We start from the raw sequence: 22,420 nt of genomic DNA, 5'->3' as shown, positions 1-22,420 counted from the left end.
TAAAGTAATTGTGGGAGGGTGAATGGGTGGTGTGTGGGGCAAAGGTGCATCGGATAGTTAAAACTAGAATGACGGTATATGTTTGACTCTCTGGTAATTATAGAGAGTTGATGATGAAGTGTGGTAATAAATCCACGACACTATAATTTTCAATAACTGAATGATTTGTATTCATGATTGTATCTTAAGAATTTTGTTTTTTACTGCTTCCAATGAACTAAATGTTTTGAATGAATTGCTGTGGGACAATGTTGACATTACACTTACTTGCTACTTTGCTCAAAGTATGAATCCAAATCCAACAGGCAGAATGTGATTCCTATATGACTAGTGCTCTGCATTGGGAAGATCTCCTCATATGTAAATTGTGGGACATTTAATAAAAGCTCTTCTGCTGATCCCAGATCTGCTGTCGGTCAGTGTTTAGTGATTACCATGACAACCTGATCCTACCTCATAATAATAATAATAATAATAATAATAATAATAATAATAATACATTAGACTTATATAGCGCTATTCTAGACACTCAGACACTTATGGCTCATGGTGGGATGATCATGCATAACATGTGGACAGTGCTCTATGTTAGTAACCAGTGGTTAATATGAGGAATTTGAGGCAAATCTAGGACTGTGTGTGCGTCAAAACGATTGAATTAACTAGCAATCAATAAATGGTTAGGGCTAGGAAGAAAGAAATCACTACAATTTGACTAATTAATAACAGCTAATAGCTAGCTATCCAAGTTAGCTAGCTAGTTCTAAATAAATCACAATCTAAAATCTAAAATAAAACAATTTACAATATAAGCACAGTATAAGAGTAAAGTATAAAAGGAAATTATAGGGTTATCTGTAGTAGTTCTCTGCAGCAGCAGCAGCGTTTGTAGGGGTTTGCGTCGAGCAAGAGCAGCGAGCAAATGGCGCGAAAACAACAGCTACTTGGCGCGAAACATCAGCTAATCAGCAGTGTCCATCTGTCAAATACCGTAGAGGAACATTATGGGCATGCGCAGTCAGTTGTAATCAAACAGTGGCAGTGACTCAAAACGTAAACAGACCAAACTCTTTGAAACAGACAGAAAAGAAAAGTACAAAACAGACAGAAAAGCAAGTTATGGTGACCAAGAAGAAACCAAAAACTGATTATTTTGTGTGGACCGACGATGAAGTTGAGCCATTGCAGTTGCTGTTGACAACCGTTTGTGTGAACGGCTTGACACTTGACGCTTGACGTCATTGATTCAACACCAGCTCCGTTTAACATAACCACACTGATCCACTCAATGGGATATTTTTTTATTTCTTCACTTTTTTATCCGTTTAGAGAAATCTCTGTTTATGTGAGTGAAAACGCTGTGTTCGTATGGTTGAGAGGCCGAATTGTGCAAAAAAAATTGCTTTAGAAAAATATCCATATACGTGTAGTCCAGGCCTTAGTTACCCATCCTTTATTACACTTTGAGTTGGACAGTACGGCAAGTGGCATTGTTGAGTGGGCAGATAGATCCCCACTCCCTCTGTTGTTAGGAGTAAATACAGCGGTCATGGCTGACAGTTCTCCCTGTTTCGTGTTGTCTCTATGAATGAATGAATGGTCTTTATTGTCATTGATATAGTACAGGTACCAAACAACGACATTTGGGATGGGGGGCTCCCCTGGTGCTAGGAAAAAAAAACTAAAAACAAGAAGGGAAAAGAGCTGGTTTACATAAATAAAGGCTATGTACACTATCCACTATACTATACTATACTATACAAATAAAACACTGTGCTGTACTCTATGCTATGCTATACCTATTCTAACATTTCCTATCTCTGAACCTTATGTACCCGAGGGTTGTCATATTGCACATAGTGTTATTGCACATTCATTTAAAGTGTCGCAGTTTGCAGGTTTGAAATGTTCACAGTTGTGTTTCAGTATTGCACTTGATTTCAATCTAGTAGCTGCCATCAAATTGTCTAGATTGCCCAGGGCCTAGAACCTAGGTATTTGCTGTGTTCAGGGCCTGAATGGCCCTGGGGTAGAAGCTGAGCTTCAGTCTGTTTGTCCTTGCGAACATGGTCCTGAACCGCCTGTCCGAGGGCAGCCGAGCAAAGTGTTCGTACCCAGGGTGGGATGGGTCTCTGGAGATCTTGGAGGCCTTCCTGAGGCAGTGTGTGTTGTACAGCTCTTCCAGAGAGGGGAGGGGGGCGCCGGTGATCTTCTGGGCCGATCTCACGACTCTCTGTAGCGCATTCCTCTCTGCGGCTGTGCAGCTGGAGAACCAGTTGCAGATGCAGTAGGTGAGGATGCTCTCCACTGCGCAGCGGTAGAAGGTCACAAGCATCTCCTGTCTGATGTGGTCTTTCCTGAGGACTCTCAGGATGTAGAGCCGCTGTTGTGCCTTCTTGATGATGGCTGCTGTGTTGATCTTCCAGGACAGGTCATCCTGTATGTGCACCCCCAGGAATCGGAGGGTTGAGCTCGTGTTCAAATCCCCCCAGTCTCAGGGAGAGGGATAGTAACACAGTATTGATAAGTAAGAACAAATACTTGTGGGGCATTTGGACAGATATTGATTGCAGGTGTAATGCTCTACAGCCTACACAGCAGTACTCTATCAAATCTGATATGAGGGATGAAAAGATGATTTAGATGTGGCCTGGTGACAGTATTAAATACTGTACATAGCCTAATGTGTGTGTGTGTGTGTGTCTGTGCGTGTGTCTGTGTGTGTGTGTGTGTGTGTGTGTGTGTGTGTGTGTGTGTAGAGAATCAGACAACACTACTCTCACTTTAGTTCAGCAAACCTTCACTGCTTAGATGACGCTAGAGTTTGCTAAATTCTCATTGGCTCTCTAAGTAACTTTTTCTCAGTCCAGCCAATCAACTGTGGTCATTTGCGCCTGACGGATCACCAAGGTGTGGTTCTCAGAGCCAGTTACTATTTCAGATCAGGTTAAATATGATTTCATACTTCCTCATCGTCAAGCCAACATCAACATGAAGAGTCTCATCCTGCTCCTGATGGGGATCAAAGCTGCATTTGCAGGTTTGCCAAGTTTACAGATTACATATTGTTAGCCTCGTAGCATAATTGTATGTATAATTGTATGTATAAGTGAAGTCATGCTTCACCTATGGTCAGCCGAGCCATCTTTGTATGTCGTGTCAAAAAATGCCCTGTCAAACAGTTGACCTGGGCAGATAGTGATTTAGGAATGTAACAAGCATTCTGACAGGCTGATGCCATAGAGGCAATAATGCACAGTGAATCAGCAGTGTTAGGAGAGTAGTAGAGTCATAGCAATTATCTATGATTAATTATCTATAATCATTTATTTATTTGTCATCATCATAATTATGATATTTCATCTATACTTTGTCATGTACTATATTTTTGTATATACTTACTATATATACATGTATATTTGTATATATATATATATACAAATATACGTTGTCATGTTTGTATGTGTTGTATGCATTATACTGTAGCTGCAGTGCATTCTGATTCAGTATTCTTCAGTGTTATTCAAGTATTCAGACCTCTTCACTTCCCCACATTGTGTTGTGTTATCGACTCAATTTTTAGATGTCTAAAAAACATGTTTGCCATCAATCCATAATCAATACCCGATGAATCAGAACTTCGTGAAATTGTGAAATGTAATAATAGTAATACACTCTGCAGGAAATAATTTTTAAAGGAAATATCAGGTACTTCAAAAACAATAGAAAGGGAACTCGACCATACCTGAGGCAGGTATTGTGGTTCAGTGTATTGTAGTTCAGTGGTATTATGTTACGTTTCTATAAAAGTTCTGTGTGTGTACAACTGTGTCGGGTCCAGGTGCGGTGTATGTAATCAACGAGACGGAGATATGATAAAATAAAGGTTCTCTTTACTTAGAGCAATAGTGCGCAGGTTCAAACATAAACTTTCCAAACGGGACAAACATAAAGGAGAGCAGTAGGGCTCAGCACGTACGTAACTATTAACTATGAAACTGGGTTTAGAACAAAGCACACGGAAAGTAAAGTTTGAGCAAGGGCTCCAAAGAAGGTACAGGGTTTCAAACACGCAAACAAAGTCAAGGTTCAAATAACGTTCCGGGTATCGGATACGTGAGCGGTAATACATACAACAGGAATCTGCAGCTTTCCAAAGGGTAACACAAGCGATCGACTAACAAGGGAACAGGGAAAAGGGACACACCTACATAGCCACATACAAACATACAACAGGTGACAGGCATGTAGCAATTAGTCCACAGAATCCAGTCACCAGTAGGTGGAGTTGTTGAGTCGGAACTCCCCTGACAGTATTATGGTTCAGTGGTATTGTGGTTCAGTGGTATTATGGTTCAGTGTATTATGGTTCAGTGGTATTGTGGTTCAGTGGGGTTGTGGTTCAGTGTATTGTGGTTCAGTGGTATTGTGGTTCAGTGTATTGTGGTTCAGTGTATTGTGGTTCAGTGTATTATGGCTCAGTGTATTGTGGTTCAGTGTATTGTGGTTCAGTGTATTGTGGTTCAGTGTATTATGGTTCAGTGTATTGTGGTTAAGTGTATTGTGGTTCAGTGTATTGTGGTTCAGTGTATTGTGGTTCAGTGTATTGTGGTTAAGTGGTATTGTGGTTCAGTGTATTGTGGTTCAGTGTATTGTGGTTCAGTGTATTGTGGTTCAGTGTATTGTTGGTATTGTTGGTTTATTCATTATTCATTATTCATTATTCATATTCATTCTGAAATCACCTGAACTATGACCCTTGCATTGAGGTGCACTCAATTCAACTTTAGTTTAGTTGTTGAAGACCTGTTTGCATTTGAGCTCATTTCAAAAGTGTCATAGCAAAGGGTCTGAATACTTGTTACTTGTACTTGTCATGTATATGAGGTACTTCTGTATTTCACTTTTAATACTTTTGCAGAACAGTTCAGTCATTTTTTATTTATTTATTGAGGAACCTTTCCAAAACACAGCCCTTTCTTGTCCTTTGCAGATGAAGAGAAGGTATTTCGTTTAGTTCCCTCTCAGGGTTACAGATAGGGGTGTAAGGGTACTGATCCAAAATGCAGCAGCTCAACTTGGAGCTAGGAAAAGAGACCACACCACCCCCTCCCTACACCCCCCTCCCTACACCCCCCTCCCTATACCCCCTCCCTACACCCCCCTCCCTACACCCCCCTCCCTACACCCCCTCCCTACACCCCCCTCCCTACACCCCCTCCCTACACCCCCCTCCCTACACCACCTCCCTATACCCCCTCCCTACACCCCCTCCCTACACCACCCTCCCTATACCCCCCTCCCTACACCCCCCTCCCTACACCCCCCTCCCTACACCCCCTCCCTACACCCCCCTCCCTATACCCCCTCCCTACACCCCCTCCCTACACCCCCCTCCCTACACCCCCCTCCCTACACCCCCTCCCTACACCCCCCTCCCTATACCCCCTCCCTACACCCCCCTCCCTATACCCCCCTCCCTACACCCCCCTCCCTACACCCCCTCCCTACACCCCCCTCCCTACACCCCCTCCCTACACCCCCTCCCTACACCCCCCTCCCTACACCCCCTCCCTACACCCCCTCCCTACACCCCCCTCCCTACACCCCCTCCCTATACCCCCTCCCTACACCCCCCTCCCTACACCCCCCTCCCTACACACCCCTCCCTACACCCCCTCCCTACACCCCCTCCCTACACACCCCTCCCTACACCCCCCTCCCTACACCCGACTCCCTACACCCCCCTCCCTACACCCCCCTCCCTACACCCCCTCCCTACACCCCCTCCCTACACACCCCTCCCTACACCCCCCTCCCTACACCCGACTCCCTACACCCCCCTCCCTACACCCCCTCCCTACACCCCCCTCCCTACACCCCCTCCCTACACCCCCCTCCCTACACCCCCTCCCTACACCCCCTCCCTACACCCCCCTCCCTACACCCCCTCCCTACACCCCCTCCATATACCCCCTCCCTACACCCCCTCCCTACACCCCCCTCCCTACACCCCCTCCCTACACCCCCTCCCTATACCCCCTCCCTACACCCCCCTCCCTACACCCCCTCCCTACACCCCCTCCCTACACCCCCCTCCCTACACCCCCCTCCCTACACCCCCCTCCCTATACCCCCTCCCTACACCCCCCTCCCTACACCCCCCTCCCTACACCCCCCTCCCTATACCCCCACCCTACACCCCCCTCCCTATACCCCCTCCCTACACCCCCTCCCTACACCCCTCTCCCTACACCCCCCTCCCTACACCCCCCTCCCTACACCCCCTCCCTACACCCCCTCCCTACACCCCCCTCCCTACACCCCCCTCCCTACACCCCCCTCCCTACACCCCCTCCCTGCACCCCCCTCCCTACACCCCCTCCCTACACTGGTTACCTGTTAGTACTGTCAGAATTCATTGTAAGATTTTACTGATACGTTTTCATGCTTGGCTGCATCTGACTATAACACCCTTTGACCCCCCTACAGCCTAAGATAAGAAAATATGTATTTTATTTATTTCTTTATTTAGCCTTTAAGTGATGCTGCCCTTATCCTTTTTAATGTCGACTTACAGTATGTACTTATATTTTTGCTTTCATTCGTGTATTTGTTTTATCGATTTGTAAAGCATGTTAAAAAAAAGGTGCTATATAGATAAAGATATTATTATATTCTTATTGTTATCCATGTGTGTTGAAGAGCAGGATATCAGCTGAGTTCAGCAGAGGAGACTTCAACCTGTCTGATCCTGAACCATATTAGGAACTATTCTAGCTATGCTTTATTCAAATTTATGTCAAGTTGATATATTTACTATAGATGTGAATCACCTGACATCTCAGTTGTCTATCTTTCCCGTGGTGCTTTCCGTCGCTCGATGCCCCAGTGATGACAGTGATGTTAATACCAGCAGTGTCCAGTAGATAGCGCTGCAGCTCCACTTTAGCTGCAAACAGCTCCAACCAGCTCAGTGTTCTCGCTATGTGTTGTTGTTGTTGACATAATTCTGGGTTCATAAAAGAGGCTCATCAAGTATTTAATGATTTGTTGAAAGCTACAGTATTCCAACTCTAGTTAAAGGGAGATCATATATATAATACAACAGAGCTACTACCGTACATGTTGGCATTATATATTCTGTTGTATAACTTACAGTAATATATACGTTATAATCTAACTTGAACAGATTCATAATATGATTCATAATATGACATATATTATGTCAATGGGACCTGGATGAATACAGGATACTTAGAAATACATTAGAGCTACTGAATGTTGATGTTATAGACATATTCGGTTGAATAACTATTATCTAATACATAAAATAGAAGTAAATTGTGTAGAAGTGAGCCCTGAGACTCTCTGACAGGTGACAGGTGGTCTTGTCCTGACATGTAACAAACACACTGCTCTCATGTGTTGTAGCTCGACTGAATAACAACAAGAACAAAGTCAAACTGTTTAATGTTCAGAGTGACTTTGAGTAGTAGCTTATAGTGTTAAAAGTCATGGTGAGTGTGACAAAATATGAGAGTAGACCTATTTTGCATGTTTGTAAAACACATTGTTCATACATTCAAGTTTCTTCTTCTAGTGACCTACCCCCTGCAGTATTTCTTCACTACAGCATCTGGAGATCCAAACTACCCAGTGTTTATGGATATGTGGGTGCTGGATGGCGTTGAGGTAGCTTACTATGACAGCAACATCAAGAGATTGGTGCCCAAACAAGACTGGATGAACAACGCAACTGCAGATGACCCACAGTACTGGGAGACCCAGACTGAGAAAGTATTTGACATCCAGAAGAGCTGTTTGGATGCTGTTACTTTTGTAAAGCATCTTTTCAACCACAGTGGAGGTAAGTGCAATAACTTATCTTAGCACTGTTAACATTCATTGATTTTAATCAACCATAATTGATATTTACCCAGTTTTCTCCTGTATTTGAAAAACTTGACATGATCTGTCTCACATTGAAAACCATAAACATTAGCCTACATGGGAGATAAAACATTCTTCAACAAAACAATGTAGTGTATGTTCTGGCCATGTTGAGGGACTGTCATGCACAGAACTTGTTAGGGTTCAGCTAATAAACCCAGGTGCAGAACATAGAGCAGGTAAGCCAGGGTTCCCGCGCGGGTCTTAAAAAGCCTTGAAGTCTAAAATCCAGCAATCCGATTTACAAGGCCTAAAAAGGTCTAACATTTAAGTTATTCGGTCTAAAAATTAGGAGCTAGGTCTTAAAAACGAGATCCTGCAAGGAAATCAGTCCGACCACATCTATTTACGCGGAAATGAATCAGGCTGGAACCAAAATAATGCCAATTCGCTTCCTTTTTTGTCTGTATGGTGTAACCCCTCACAATCCGGACAGACCAGGCAGGCACACAGGTTCACTTTCAAGCTGTTTATTTATCTGAATGTGCAAACATAGTGATGGTTATTTAATGGTAGGCTCCAGCACAAAACAGCTCTCACCCCATCTCAACCGCTCACAAAGACGAAAGGGCTGATCTACCTTTGTCATAACATCAAATAATTATTAGTTATCATACCATTCATATCATTATAACACACAAGACTAAACCATACCCATGGATACAACATACATACAACATACCTGAATGTGCAAACATAGTGATGGTTATTTAATGGTAGGCTCCAGCACAAAACAGCTCTCGCCCCTGCATGTCAGCAAAACAATACATTCAGAACACGCTACATTGCTAACGCTAAGATGGCTGTTAGCTAGCTGTTAGCTAGTTAGCTCACAACTTTATCCATCCATAAAATACAAATAAACAAAACATAACTCAAAAGTAATGGCATAAAAACCAATGGTAAACATTCATCTCAAATAATACATTCGGTTTATATTAGTGGCAACTCTTTATCAAAGGAAATATAAAACGGGGACCGGAGCACAAAATTCAACCTACCATCTCAACCGCTCACAAAGACGAAAGGGGCGATCTACGGTGGCCTTCGTCATAACATCAAACGCGGCCAGTCCAACCACCACTAGGGGCACCACACACCGTATGCAGCCATGGGTAAATCAATTCAAAACACTTAACCAAATGATAAAAAGCAAACGATTTTGATGAACTTCAACCTATAACTCAAATATAATTTATAACCCTGTTACAATGGCAGTGAAATCCCTAATTTCATCACCTCGAGGATGACAAAAAGCTATTATGATATGGTGTCGCAAATAGGTCTAAAATTCTATTCAAAGAGGTCTTAAAAAGGACTTAAATTTGACTTGTTGAAACTTGTAGGAACCCTGGTAAGCAGGCAGGGCAGGTAGACAGGGCAGATAAGGCAGATAAGGCAGGTAGACAGGGCAGATAAGGCAGGTAAGGCAGGTAGACAGGGCAGATAAGGCAGATAAGGCAGGTAGACAGGGCAGATAAGGCAGATAAGGCAGATAAGGCAGGTAGACAGGGCAGATAAGGCAGATAGACAGGGCAGATAAGGCAGATAGACAGGGCAGATAAGGCAGATAGACAGGGCAGATAAGGCAGGTAGACAGGGCAGATAAGGCAGGTAGACAGGGCAGATAAGGCAGATAAGGCAGGTAGACAGGGCAGATAAGGCAGGTAGACAGGGCAGATAAGGCAGGTAGACAGGGCAGATAAGGCAGATAGACAGGGCAGATAAGGCAGATAGACAGGGCAGATAAGGCAGATAAGGCAGGTAGACAGGGCAGATAAGGCAGATAGACAGGGCAGATAAGGCAGATAAGGCAGGTAGACTGGGCAGATAAGGCAGATAAGGCAGGTAGACAGGGCAGATAAGGCAGATAAGGCAGGTAGACAGGGAAGATAAGGCAGGTAGACAGGGCAGATAAGGCAGATAAGGCAGGTAGACAGGGCAGATAAGGCAGATAAGGCAGGTAGACAGGGCAGATAAGGCAGATAAGGCAGGTAGACAGGGCAGATAAGGCAGGTAGACAGGGCAGACAGGGCAGGCATGGGCACCGACTATGAGGAAGTGAAGAGTGTGACAGAACATTTCAGTAGTGTTTCCCACTCCTCCATGCAGAACTCAGCAAGTCAGCTGTGTGATGTTTGAGGGGTGTCTTCCCGTTTCAAATCACCCCACAGCATCTCAATAGGATTCCAGAACTCCATTCCATTCCAGAACTCTCCATTGATTTCTTTTGAGCCATTCCTTGGTGAATTTACTGTAATTGTAATTTTTGGGGCCATTGTCATGTTGCATGGTCAGATGGTCAGATTGTCTGACATTTTCCTCAAGCACCCTCTGATACAATATAACATAACATGGGGCGGCTGTGGCGCAGGAGGTAGAGCCAGCACCTAATGATCGCAAGGTCGGCAGATTGGCGGTTTGAACCCTGGCTGGCCACATGTCGGGGTGTCCTTGGGCAAGTTCAAGTTTATTGTCATATGTATTAATACAATGAAATTCTTCAGCCTCGTCTCTCTCTGTAGTATCACACACAACAACATAGTCCACAATACAAACAATACAGCAATACAGTACAAGGTGCTTAGTGCAGGGTGTAAAGGTCTTAGTGCAGGTGTAAAGGTCTTAGTGCAGGGTGTAAAGGTCTTAGTGCAGGGTGTAAAGGTCTTAGTGCAGGGTGTAAAGGTCTTAGTGCAGGGTGTAAAGGTCTTAGTGCAGGGTGTAAAGTGCCATGTACAGTGCGCATGGTTCAGCTGTTCAGCAACCTAACTGCCTGTGGGAAGAAACTATTTCTGAGGCGGGTGGTGGTGCGTGAGTTGATACTTCTATAGCGTTTTCAGGATGGGAGGAGTGTGAATAGTGCGTAGGCAGGGTGGCTGGTGTCTTTAATGATGTTTGGAGCTTGCTTTACACAGCAGGTGTTGTAGATGTTATTGAGTTGTGGCATATTTTTTTTATTTTTTATTTTTTTCAGATTTTATCCCTTTTTCACCCAATTTGGTATCCAATTGAACTCAACCTAGCATCCAATTATCCCCTGCCTATTGCGTAGGATCCGCCGCATGACCCCGTGGCCGGCAACCCCAGAGGAGGCCGCCAGGCAGACTAGCTGACTGGCTCCTCGAGCCCAGCACCGTTATTCCGGCACCCCGGGGGCGCTGTTGCGCGACGGATCCTTGTCCGGAAATATTCCTATACCGGGCTCGGGAGCGGCCGCTCAATATGCCGCTCCCTGTGTGTGCCCCGGCCATATCCGGGTCTGGCGAGCTGGGATTCGATCCCAGTCCCCGGTGGGCAGCTTGCACTAGTGGCTAGTGCTTAGACCGCTACACCACCGCGGGGTACGAGTTGTGGCAGTTCTGTGTTGATTATTTTGGCTGCAGTCTTCACTGTCCTCTGTGAGCGTCTACAGTCCTGGGCAGTCAGCTGGCCCAACCACACTGTGATGCATCCTGTCAGAACAGCTTCTACGGTGCTGTGATAGAAGTTCACAAGAGATTTGGGTGTCCTTGGGCAAGACACTGAACCCCAAATTGCTCCTAATGAGTGGGCCGGCAAGCTCGAAAGTAGTTGTGCTGTAGCCTGCTGGTACGGGACCTGAGAATCCTGTACTTCCTCTCAGCCTCTTGACTCTCTCTCTGGTAGGGGGTCAAACAGACCTGAGGAGTACTTCCTGAGTCTCTGGTAGGGGGCAGGTAGACAGGGCAGATAGGGGGTCAAACAGACCGTGGTTGTGGTGTGAGGTACCCTTGATGAATGATGCTCTGTACTGTTTTATTATTGTTGATACATGATGATGCAGAACCACCCCCCCTCTCTCTCTCTCCCTCCCTCCCCCTCTCTCTCTCTCTCTCCCTCCCTCCCTCCCTCTCTCTCCCTCCCTCCCCCCTCTCTCTCTCCCTCCCTCCCTCCCTCCCCCTCCCTCTCTCTCTCTCCCTCCCTCCCTCCCTCTCTCTCCCTCCCTCCCTCCCTCCCCCTCCATCCCTCTCTCTCCCTCCCTCCCCCCCTCTCTCTCCCTCCCTCCCTCCCCCTCCCTCTCTCTCTCCCTCCCTCCCTCTCCCTCCCTCGCTCTCTTTCTCTCTCTCTCTCCCTCCCTCCCTCTCTCTCCCTCCCTCCCTCCCTCCCTCCCTCTCTCCCTCCCTCCTTCCCTCTCTCTCTCCCTCCCTCCCTCCCTCCCCCTCCCTCCCTCCCTCTCTCTCTCTCTCTCTCTCTCTCTCTCCCTCCCTCTCTCTCCCCCTCCCTCCCTCCCTCCCCCTCTCTCCCTCCCACCCTCCCCCTCCCTCCCAGATGTATACATTTTACAGGATATGTTTGGCTGTAATTGGGACAGCGAGACTGGAGACATCGACGGGTTCGATGAGGTTGGTTATGATGGAGGGGATTTCCTTTCATTCGACGTGAAGACGTTGACGTGGACCGCCGCGGTGCCACAGGGTGTCGTTGTCACAGAGGATTGGAACAATAACGAAGGCTTTAACGAGGCACGGAAACAGTTGCTCACCCAGGAGTGTGTTGGGTCGCTGAAGAGGTAGTACGGGAATAGAACTCTGAAGAGGACAGGTACAGACACACACGCAACATCATCATGTAGCTCCACTGACAACAGTGAAACAGTTTTATTAAACTATTTTATTATTAAAATAAACATTGTATGTAAGTCACGTGTGCTTTTTACTGTAGTAATATAGCAACATGTCATTGTCTTTAACTCTCTCCTAACCCTCCCCTTTCTTCCCTGTTATCTCGCCACTCTGGTTTAACAATCCCCCAAAGTTGGCCTTCATTTACTTAACAGGAGAGTTGTCCAAATCTAGCGGCGCATGGCCATTGGTTATTGCCACCCCAGATCTCTCCCTCCCTCACATACACGCACACACACACACACACACACACACACACACACACCTCCACCTTCCGTTGCAGCATCCCACCTGTGTGCAGATTTTAATGCTTGAGGTTTTGAAGCTCCTCCTTTTGAAGACACCTCACATTCATATGATTATTCAAGTTCAAATAATGACAAACACCTTTCTCAGTTCTCGAGATTGAAGTTTGTCGTCGTCCCCCCCCTCTCTCTCCAGTCCCTCCCTCAGTGTCTCTGCTCCAGAAGACCCCCTCCTCTCCAGTCACCTGCCACGCTACAGGTTTCTACCCCAATGGAGTCGTGATGTTCTGGAGGAGAGATGGACAGAATGTGTATGAGGATGTGGACTATGGAGAGGTTCTCCCCAACCGTGACGGAACCTTCCAGATGAGGACTCACCTCCTTGTGAAGCCTGAGGTCTGGGAGGAGAGCCGGTATGAGTGTGTGGTTCAGCTCTCTGGGATGAAGGACGACATCGTCATCAAACTGGAGCGCTCTGTAATAAAGACCAACAGAGGTAAGAAGATACAGAACTGAAACTAGCCATATTTTAATCAACGGACAGTTAATTACGTACGTGTTGTCCTGAATATCTGAACCTATTTGGAAGCGTGAATGTTTGATTAAAACTATATGACATGGCTGGTAGAATCTGACTGTAAACCAACAACTGTTAAAGGCGGTAGTGGACCACCTGTGGTTAGTCTTGACCAGATTATGTATGTTGTTATTATGTTGTTATTATGCCCATAATCATTTACTGTTGTTTTTAATCGAATTTAATACATTCTTTATTTTGCACTGTATTGCTGATGTCTTCATTGTGTTTGTTTTTAATCGGTTCTTTTGCGCTGTGTTGTAAAACTGTCCAAACTGTGACCCCTGTCACCTGACCCTAAGTCCCAGTCTATCTGCTCTGTGTTGGTTACAGTTAACCCTGACTCCGCCCCCCTGGCCCTCATCATTGGAGTTGTGGTCGGACTCCTCCTCCTGGCTGCCATCGTCATCTTCATTGTCGTCTACGTCAAGAAGAAGAGGAAGAGTGAGGAAGGTGAGAAACACCTCCTCTTCATCATACCATCACTGTGTTGTTGTCAGCATCTTAGCAGTGGTAGAGTAGTCTGTATTGATCAGTGTAGGTGATGTTGACAGCATCTTAGAGTAGTCTGTATTGGTCAGTTTTAGTGGGGTTGGTAGATGGAGATGTTTCACCAGGAAGAGTGTTGTGATGTGAAGTCAGGGCTGTAGAAGTAGCCTCTAAGGAATCTAAAGAGAACACAGGCGTGTTATCAGGTTTGATCCTGTCAGGAATACCATGTACTCTAGAAATACAGGATGTGACGTTCACTGCAAAAAGTAACGATGAATATCTTTAATCAAGGCAATATATGCTTATAAGATAAGGTAAAATATTTCTTATTACCAGTCAGTTTTTATCTTAGAGCATTTCACTTGGTTTTTCTGTCCTTAATTATCTTAATAAGACATTGTAAGTTGTTATTAATGATTGTATTTGTTAATACACTAGAAATAGAGGATGTGACATGTTGTTAGTAAAGTCTCATGCATGTGTATAGTTAGTAAACCTGTACCTGCATAAATAAAACATTAATACATGAATTTAAATATTGATATGTGACATGTAGTGTAGTGTAGTGTAGTGACATGTAGTGTAGTTCTGTATTCTAGTCAGTTGACCTGATGTTGTCTTTTTTCTTCATAGGTTCTGATGATGGTTCCATCTCCTCCTCCAACAGCAACACCATGCAGGTCTTTTCTCTCCATGAAACAGGTGAGATTGTATGAGTTCTGTAAACAGACTTCATACATGCATATGACACAAGTCCTCTATTGTAAACAGACTTCATACATGCATATGACACAAGTCCTCTATTGTAAACAGACTTAATACATGCATATGACACAAGTCCTCTATTGTAAACAGACTTCATACATGCATATGACACAAGTCCTCTATTGTAAACAGACTTCATACATGCATATGACTGTAGTCCTCTATTGACATGAAGGAATGATTCAGGGCCGACATGTCAGGCAGTTCTCTGTCAGGCTCTGGTCTCTCTGACCTCCAGAGGAATACTCCATTACTGACCTCTGTATTGACCTTGTCCTTGTGTGTGTGTGTGTGTGTGTGTGTGTGTGTGTGTGTGTGTGTCTGTCCTCACAGGAGAGAAGCAGACACCGGAGGAGGATGTGAAGTCATCTCATCTGACATAGATTAAGTCAGAGCAATGTGCAGCAAGACACAAACACCCAGTTGTCTAAAGCAGCTCTGTATCTGATCATGACTCATGTTGCTACGGCACTTGATTCGCGGATGGCAACATATAGAGTAACACAAATCATGTTTTGTAAACTCAAATATTTTTTAGGTTTTCCAAGATTTCATCACAATTCCCATACTGTATGTAGCTCTGTGTTCTTATGGTCATTGATGGGATTGTGTCTGTATTTCTCTGCTTCGTCCTAATCTCCATGGCTGTGTTCGAATACTAGCATGGCATACTAGCATACTGCATACTAGCATACTCAATGAGTATATACTGCATACGGCTTACTAAATTCATAATAAGTATGCGAAAACCAGCCGACCGTTTACACTGCAGTATGCATACTGTCTCCCAGAATGCATTTCGCACCGGCCGGGAGCGGGGAATTTAAATCCTCAATTTTAAACCTCCATTTGCTAAAAGCTGTCATTTGGGCTTTACAGGTGTTAACATGTGATTTTATGAAGTTTTAATATGTTTTCAGGTGAGAAAGTAACCATATATATTCCCAAAATGTGTCCAGTTTATCAAAATAACCCGTATATATCTGATCTGACGTTTTTTTTCCGTCTTCTGTTCGCTAGCTACATTACAGCTGCGTTTGTAAATTCGCCCTGGAAATCTGATCAGCACTCATGGAATGCCTCTTGTCCAATCAAATTACCTGGTCCCTTTATGACGTTGAACCCAGTGTGCGCTCCGGCGCTCTCAGATCAAATTTATGAACGCACCCTGCGTTGCTTACATACCTTCACTGCGGAGTTCGACAGAAACGACATAACATCATTACAACAAGTTGTAAAATTATTTGGGGGGTCAATATCTTTAGCTAGCTCAAGTAACTAGCTTACTATATTGTTGTCTTAACAGTTGGTAAAAGAACAGGATTAATATAAATATATATGAGCAATAACATATCGTGGGCTTGCTGCAGTTAGCACAATAACAACCAACTTGTCCATCGAAGCTACAATACTGGGATCATTCGTGATTGGGCTACAGGCAGTCAAATACTAGGCGAACGTGTGTGTAGGACACAAATAAACGTGGATTTCATGCATTTCAAGTGGCATCTTTGTAATCATGACGACGTAGACATGTCTAAGAATGCATTTCACCATGTAGATTCCCAATAGTAGTGAAAATATCACCGCTCATCCGTGATCAGACTTAGCTGGGGTGCTGCAGCTGAAGAGTATGAAATAGAGTGCAAAAAAACAGCATCTGCACACTAAAAAAAAACAATATTCCCAAAATATACATAGTGTAACGATCCTCCAAGGGAGTTAACTCTCTTGGTGTTGTGGTTAGCGCGGCCGTCGGTTATGCGGGAGATCGGGGTTCGACTCCCGCATGGGGCGAGTTACACTACCAGTTCACGTTCGCTACAATACTAAATGTATATACTCAAATCTCGCATACTGTACAGTGTGAACGCTCTCGCATACTCAAATATACGTCATATCTAGTATGAGTAGTATGCTACTATGCCATTCCGAACACAGCGTATTATATCACACAGCCCATGTTGTCAGCATTATAAACAGAGGCCACGCCCCCTCCATCTGAGTGTCACCTGACTCTCCTGTCAGAGTGAAACATTGACGATGTTGTGAGACAATAAAGCACCGTGACGACATCTGTGTTTATCTGAGTCTTTTACTTGGTGTAACCAGGCAACAGAGCCAGACAGATTCAGATCCAGTTTATCTGTCACTGAGAGTACAAAGTACAATGGAAAAGGGGTAACAAGTCAGCAGCCAATTTAATGTTCAGAAAAGAAATTTTTTGAAAAATCTAAATACATTTCAGTGTTGAAAATCAATGACACACTCGCTAGTCAACTAACACAGCTTGTTTTGTGAGCCTGCTAACAATGTAAAGTAGTGTTCTAGTTAACTAGGCAGCAGTGGGGATTACTCACCCAATCCATTGCATTGCAATATTTTGACTTGACTAGCGAGTGTGTGTTGTGATTTTGCATGTTTAGCTTTTGTATTAAGTACAATACAGTACAGGTTAAATTTCATGACAATAAAGTGTACTTTTGGTAAGTACTAAAATATAATTTAAAGTATTCTACTATATCTTTTTGCAAGTAGTATACTAACGCACACATTTAAGAACCGTGAAATAAAAGTATACTTTGAGTAAGTAGACAAAAGTACAAAGCCATGTTAACTCATAAACATCATTCCATCACTTCTCCTCCATGAAAGTATGCATTTCATGATATAGGATTGATTCTGCTGCCATCTGTCGGTGACTGAAGGGAATACACATAGTGACATTCGACATCATTTTAAAGCCAACGCCAGTTGTCACATTCATTTGGGTCCCTGCGCAAGAGCAGGTTTAAAGGGCATACTGGAGTGTGGTGGATGTGTATGGAGGACCAAGTCTGTCAAAATTAACAATAAATATATAGATACATAAATGAATGTATGAACAAATAAATGAATGAATACACACAGTATAACGAAATACATTTCTATATTTATTTATTCTTTTACGCATTCATTCTTTGTTTTCCACTTTCATTCCTTGTTTTCCACATTCTTTTCCACATTCATTCTTTCTTTTCCACATTCATTCTTTCTTTTCCACATTCATTCTTTCTTTTCCACATTCATTCTTTCATTCTTTCATTTCCACATTCATTCTTTCTTTTCCACATTCATTCTTTCATTCTTTCTTTTCCACATTCATTCTTTCATTCTTTCTTTTCCACATTCATTCTTTCATTCTTTCTTTTCCACATTCATTCTTTCTTTTCCACATTCATTCTTTCTTTTCCACATACATTCTTTCTTTTCCACATTTATTCTTTCTTGTTCACTTTATTAGATCTGTATGCAAATATCTGGGGGCGTATCTTGCATGTTGTCCACGCCCCTGCGCATTTTCATTGGTTGATACCGCGCGTGACGTGTGAAAGCAGCGACGCAGTTATCATCACAGACTGGGAGAGAGTCGTTAGTCGTCTATTCATAGCTTTCATGTGACGTCACAGCATAGTGGAAACGCCCACCTGACGGGCAAAAGGCACTTTTTGCGGGCAAAACCCACGGGCAAAACACACTTTTTGCGGGTTAATAACTTTGATTTCCCGTGGGTTAGGAAAATAATTCCAACGTGTCCGGATAGAGTAGAAGACAGGGAATCCAACACTATTTGAATGGAGTCGATCCTCCACTCCTATCACCGTGGACACAGCAAGGAGCGAATTCCCGGATATAAATATTCCCTCGCCTCGCTGACAGCGGGAGTTGGGAGTTTCGTCCAGCAGCCGGTGAACGCCCGGTTGATCGAGTTTCATATTAAAAGTATATCTTCTCGGGGTGTCAGCGCGGTGGTTAAGGGCTCAAAATGACCGTATACTGATGGTGAATTTAGCAATAATAGTCTTATGTTTGTACCACCTCCATAACCGGTGTTATTCACGGGAAAAGCCGGTCAAGGAGGCACCCTTTGCAGGTCAATAACTTTGATTCTCCGGGGGTTAGGAAAATAATTCCAACGTGTCCGGATAGAGTAGAAGACAGGGAATCCAACACTATTTGAATGGTGTCAACCCTCCACTCCTATCACCGTCGTGTATCTTGATAGTTCTTCATGAGTGAGGTGGTCTAAATAGTAGGCAGCCATGTTGAGCGATGTTGCTATGATACTTTTTGCCCGTCAGGTTGGTGGTTGCTAGGGAAGAAACCACGTGACTGAAAGCTATGAATAGCCCCGTTCTCACACAGCCTGTTTCTCCCTATAATTTCCATGGAATCCCAAACTATGTCTATGACATCCCAAGCTATTCCCGTGTTGTCCCCTTTCACAAATGTCGGCAATGGTCTATACTAGTCCATCAGCACTGTATGGGAGAACTTGGTGATAACCACAATACCAGTTGACTCAATTAGACAAATACGCTCTGTGCTATGCGCGATGCAAGACAGCTGAGAGTGTCTCCACTGCGTTTATATCACAAAATGTACATTTGATAAGTAAAAGTAAGCTAGCTAAGTAAGTCATCTAGCTGACTATGACTGGAAACGAAGTACTATCCAGTTAGAATTATAGAAGATCTAGTTGTGTTTTCCTGCTGGTCTCGCTGCCTGGGTTTGAACAGACTTGTGGTGACTAAAAATGGCTTTAAAAAATGCCTTTCCACCAAAGAATATATATGCCACAAGGACGTGCCGTCCATATAAGCAGAGTAAGCAGTGCTTACCCAACGAAAAAATTAAAAAGGACCGTGAAAATATTTAAATAAAAGTGCATGTAACCGTTTGTTTGTTTTCATTAAAAGAGTCGTATTTTAGGTCCCAGGGCAGCAGGAGTCATTCATTTTGACGTTGCATTTTTAGCGCCACCTGCAGGAGTAAGCACTTCCTACTCTGCTTGCATTGCGTTACATTATAAGCAGGGGTGCACATAACTTTTTGGGGCTAGTGCTCAGAGGAGCACCTAGGGATGCTGCTTGGTGCTCCCCGAGCTCGCGAGTCACGACCCGTCCCACAGGATGGATAAAAAAGGGATACATGGATATATTATTAGCAAAACGACATTTATTCATAAATAAAGATGAACGACCAAATTATTGTGTGCAAAACAAAAGAAACAAATGCAAAATCAAATGACTGCTCTTTAAGAATGAAAGTCTGTCCGACTCCTTTAAACACAATGAAATCAACTGACATCTCTTTAAGCACTAACTGAATGTCTGTTCTTTAAACACACTGAAATAAACTGACATCTCTTTAAGCACTAACTGAATGTCTGTTCTTTAAACACACTGATATAAACGGACATCTCTTTAAGCACTGCTCTGTTCTGTAAACACTGAAATCAACTTTTCGACAAAAAAAAAAAAAAAAAAGAGCTGTTGGTGCGCAAGAGCGCCTTCATGCGGCTGATTTGCCGCGCAGCATGCATTTTGGCGACGCATGCGCACTGGCGCACCAGTTATGTGCACCCCTGATTATAAGCACTTCTCTCTCTGCTTTCCCTCGCGTACATTCGAATGCGTGAAAATGTCTTTTTAATTTTTTTCAGATGCCTCAGCCCGCTGTTTAATGTGGCCAGGGTAAGCATGCTTACAGCCAATCAGTAGTTCTTTCATTCCGATAAGAGCTACTGATTGGCTCTTATCACTTTCAAGTTCACTTAACATTTCACCTCTCGCCCGGCAGAGTAGCTTATGCCAGCTAGCTCAAACGATCTAAATAATAATAATCAATAAGGATAACTTGCTTGATTTTGTGAATATGGACATTACTGTCAGCGACCTAAAGGGATTTCGTAGACTGGACTGGACTGGAAAAACACAACTACTGGCTAAATGCCGCCCGAAGCCAGCACTCACCGATCTTCACACCCAGAAAGGGAGAGTCGCCAGCAAGCCTGGTATGAGCGGTTTATATGATTTATATGATTCGCGAGGCTGGGGGCAATCTGTGCTTGTTATGGTTTGAGTACTGCTGTGCTGCTGGTTAATCAATCGCTGAGATAGGCCTAATGTCGCTGTCCGTGCCATTGGTTCTGGACCAAAAGTGTTTGAGAGAGATAGAAAGGGAGGGTTTGTGATGTGATGTCAAGTGCCTGTGTGACAAAGTGTGAAAAGAAAGTGTGTTGTGAGTTTACTATGGAGGATGGAAACGGTGTGTGTCTGTGTTGTGCATGTGTGCGTTTGCGATGTTGAAACTGGATTTCAGCAGGTTGGCTACTTGAAAAGATCTTGGTTCAAAAAAGATTGAACAATGAGCACCCCTGATATAGTCGAAACTGGCAACTGTTTTTTTTGTTTTTGGTAATCTGATCAAAAACTATAGAGCGGAGTAAGTGACATGGACAGCAAGTATACCAATGCAAGTGTGAACCAGTGTACTCACTCACTGTTGACGTACTCCACAGTGATGAGACATGGCTGCTGTATCTGTAGTAGGCCTAGCCCCCACAGTCGATCCAGAGAACATATCTGTCACATTTTGAGGCATCCTCTGCTAGCTTCTTACTTTTTTTCTCCCTAATTTTCTGGGCACCCCCTTTCACTATCTTATCTACGAACATGACACTGCACTTGGGTTGTCGGCCGAGGGATCAGAGTGGGGGAGGGGGCCGATGGACAGCAGGGCCTAAGCATGTGATTGGGCCAGCCCATGTGTTAGTATAAACGGGGGCCGCCGCTTGATTCAGCGCTAGTTGATGCCGCGCTAGTTTGGGGTCGGCCGCACTATATATTTTTTTTTATTTTTTTGGGGGGGGGGGGCGGCCCGACCGGCCCAAAACTAGCACGGCCCACCTGATTGTATGGCCAGTCCAGCGGTGCCTAGCCCTAACATAAACATTTACTGTACAGCTGCCGCGCGCTGTGTCCGGAGGGGCACCAGAACAGCATCATTCGTCAGAGCAACGCATCTCCCGTCATGATGATCGACGTTGTTATATAGAATAATATATAATAATAGTTTATAATAATAATAATAATTAACAACACGATATTGTATGATTACCTTACAAACGATTTCCCAAAGTGTGCTGATCAAGTGACATGATGTGTGGCTCACTGAGTTGTTGTTGCTTTGGGATGAAGTGAAACTGATTATGCTAATGTATAATGACTAAGCAAAATGACACCGAACATACAACCGAGCTAGATTTGCTAGCATTAGCTACATTAGCTAGCATTAGCTAGATTAGCTAGCGTTAGCTAGATTAGGGTTATGCTAGGGTTATGTTAGGTTAGGGATAGGGTAGGGTTAGTGTGTGTGTGTGTGTGTGTCAGACAGCATAGACAGGGCTATTTCATAGTATCATATTTTATTACACTCATAGACTCAGGGCCAACATTCATTCTTCACCCCTTACTCTATCTATCTCTCCTAACCCTCTCTCTCTCTCTTCCCCTTACTCTATCTATCTCTCCTAACCCTCTCTCTCTCTTCCCCTTACTCTATCTATCTCTCCTAACCCTCTCTCTCTCTCTTCCCCTCACTCCATCATTCCTTCTATCCATCTCTCTATATCTCTCCTTTGTACAACAATCTTACAGTTTTCTCAGTCTCTCTTTCCTTCTGTCGATAATCACTCATCCCTCTATTTCTGCACTGTATTTGCTCTTCCGCATCACACACCCTCAATAATCTCAGTAATGTTTCCTCCATCTTATCTACATGCATTCAGATCCCTCTTCTCCACCTCCACTGTCCTGTATCTGTTAAGTCGTTAGTCCTTTATATCCTAAAGGTCCATGGCTCACCTCACCCTAACTCTTAACGTTAACTCTAATCTTTATTTAATCTTTACCCTAAAACCCAAT

Source organism: Nansenia antarctica, assembly GCF_963989245.1.
Source record: "Nansenia antarctica genome assembly, chromosome: 3".
Lineage (NCBI taxonomy): Eukaryota > Metazoa > Chordata > Actinopteri > Argentiniformes > Microstomatidae > Nansenia > Nansenia antarctica.
The sequence above is the reverse complement of the archived record's forward strand: the minus strand, read 5'-3'. Positions refer to the sequence as shown.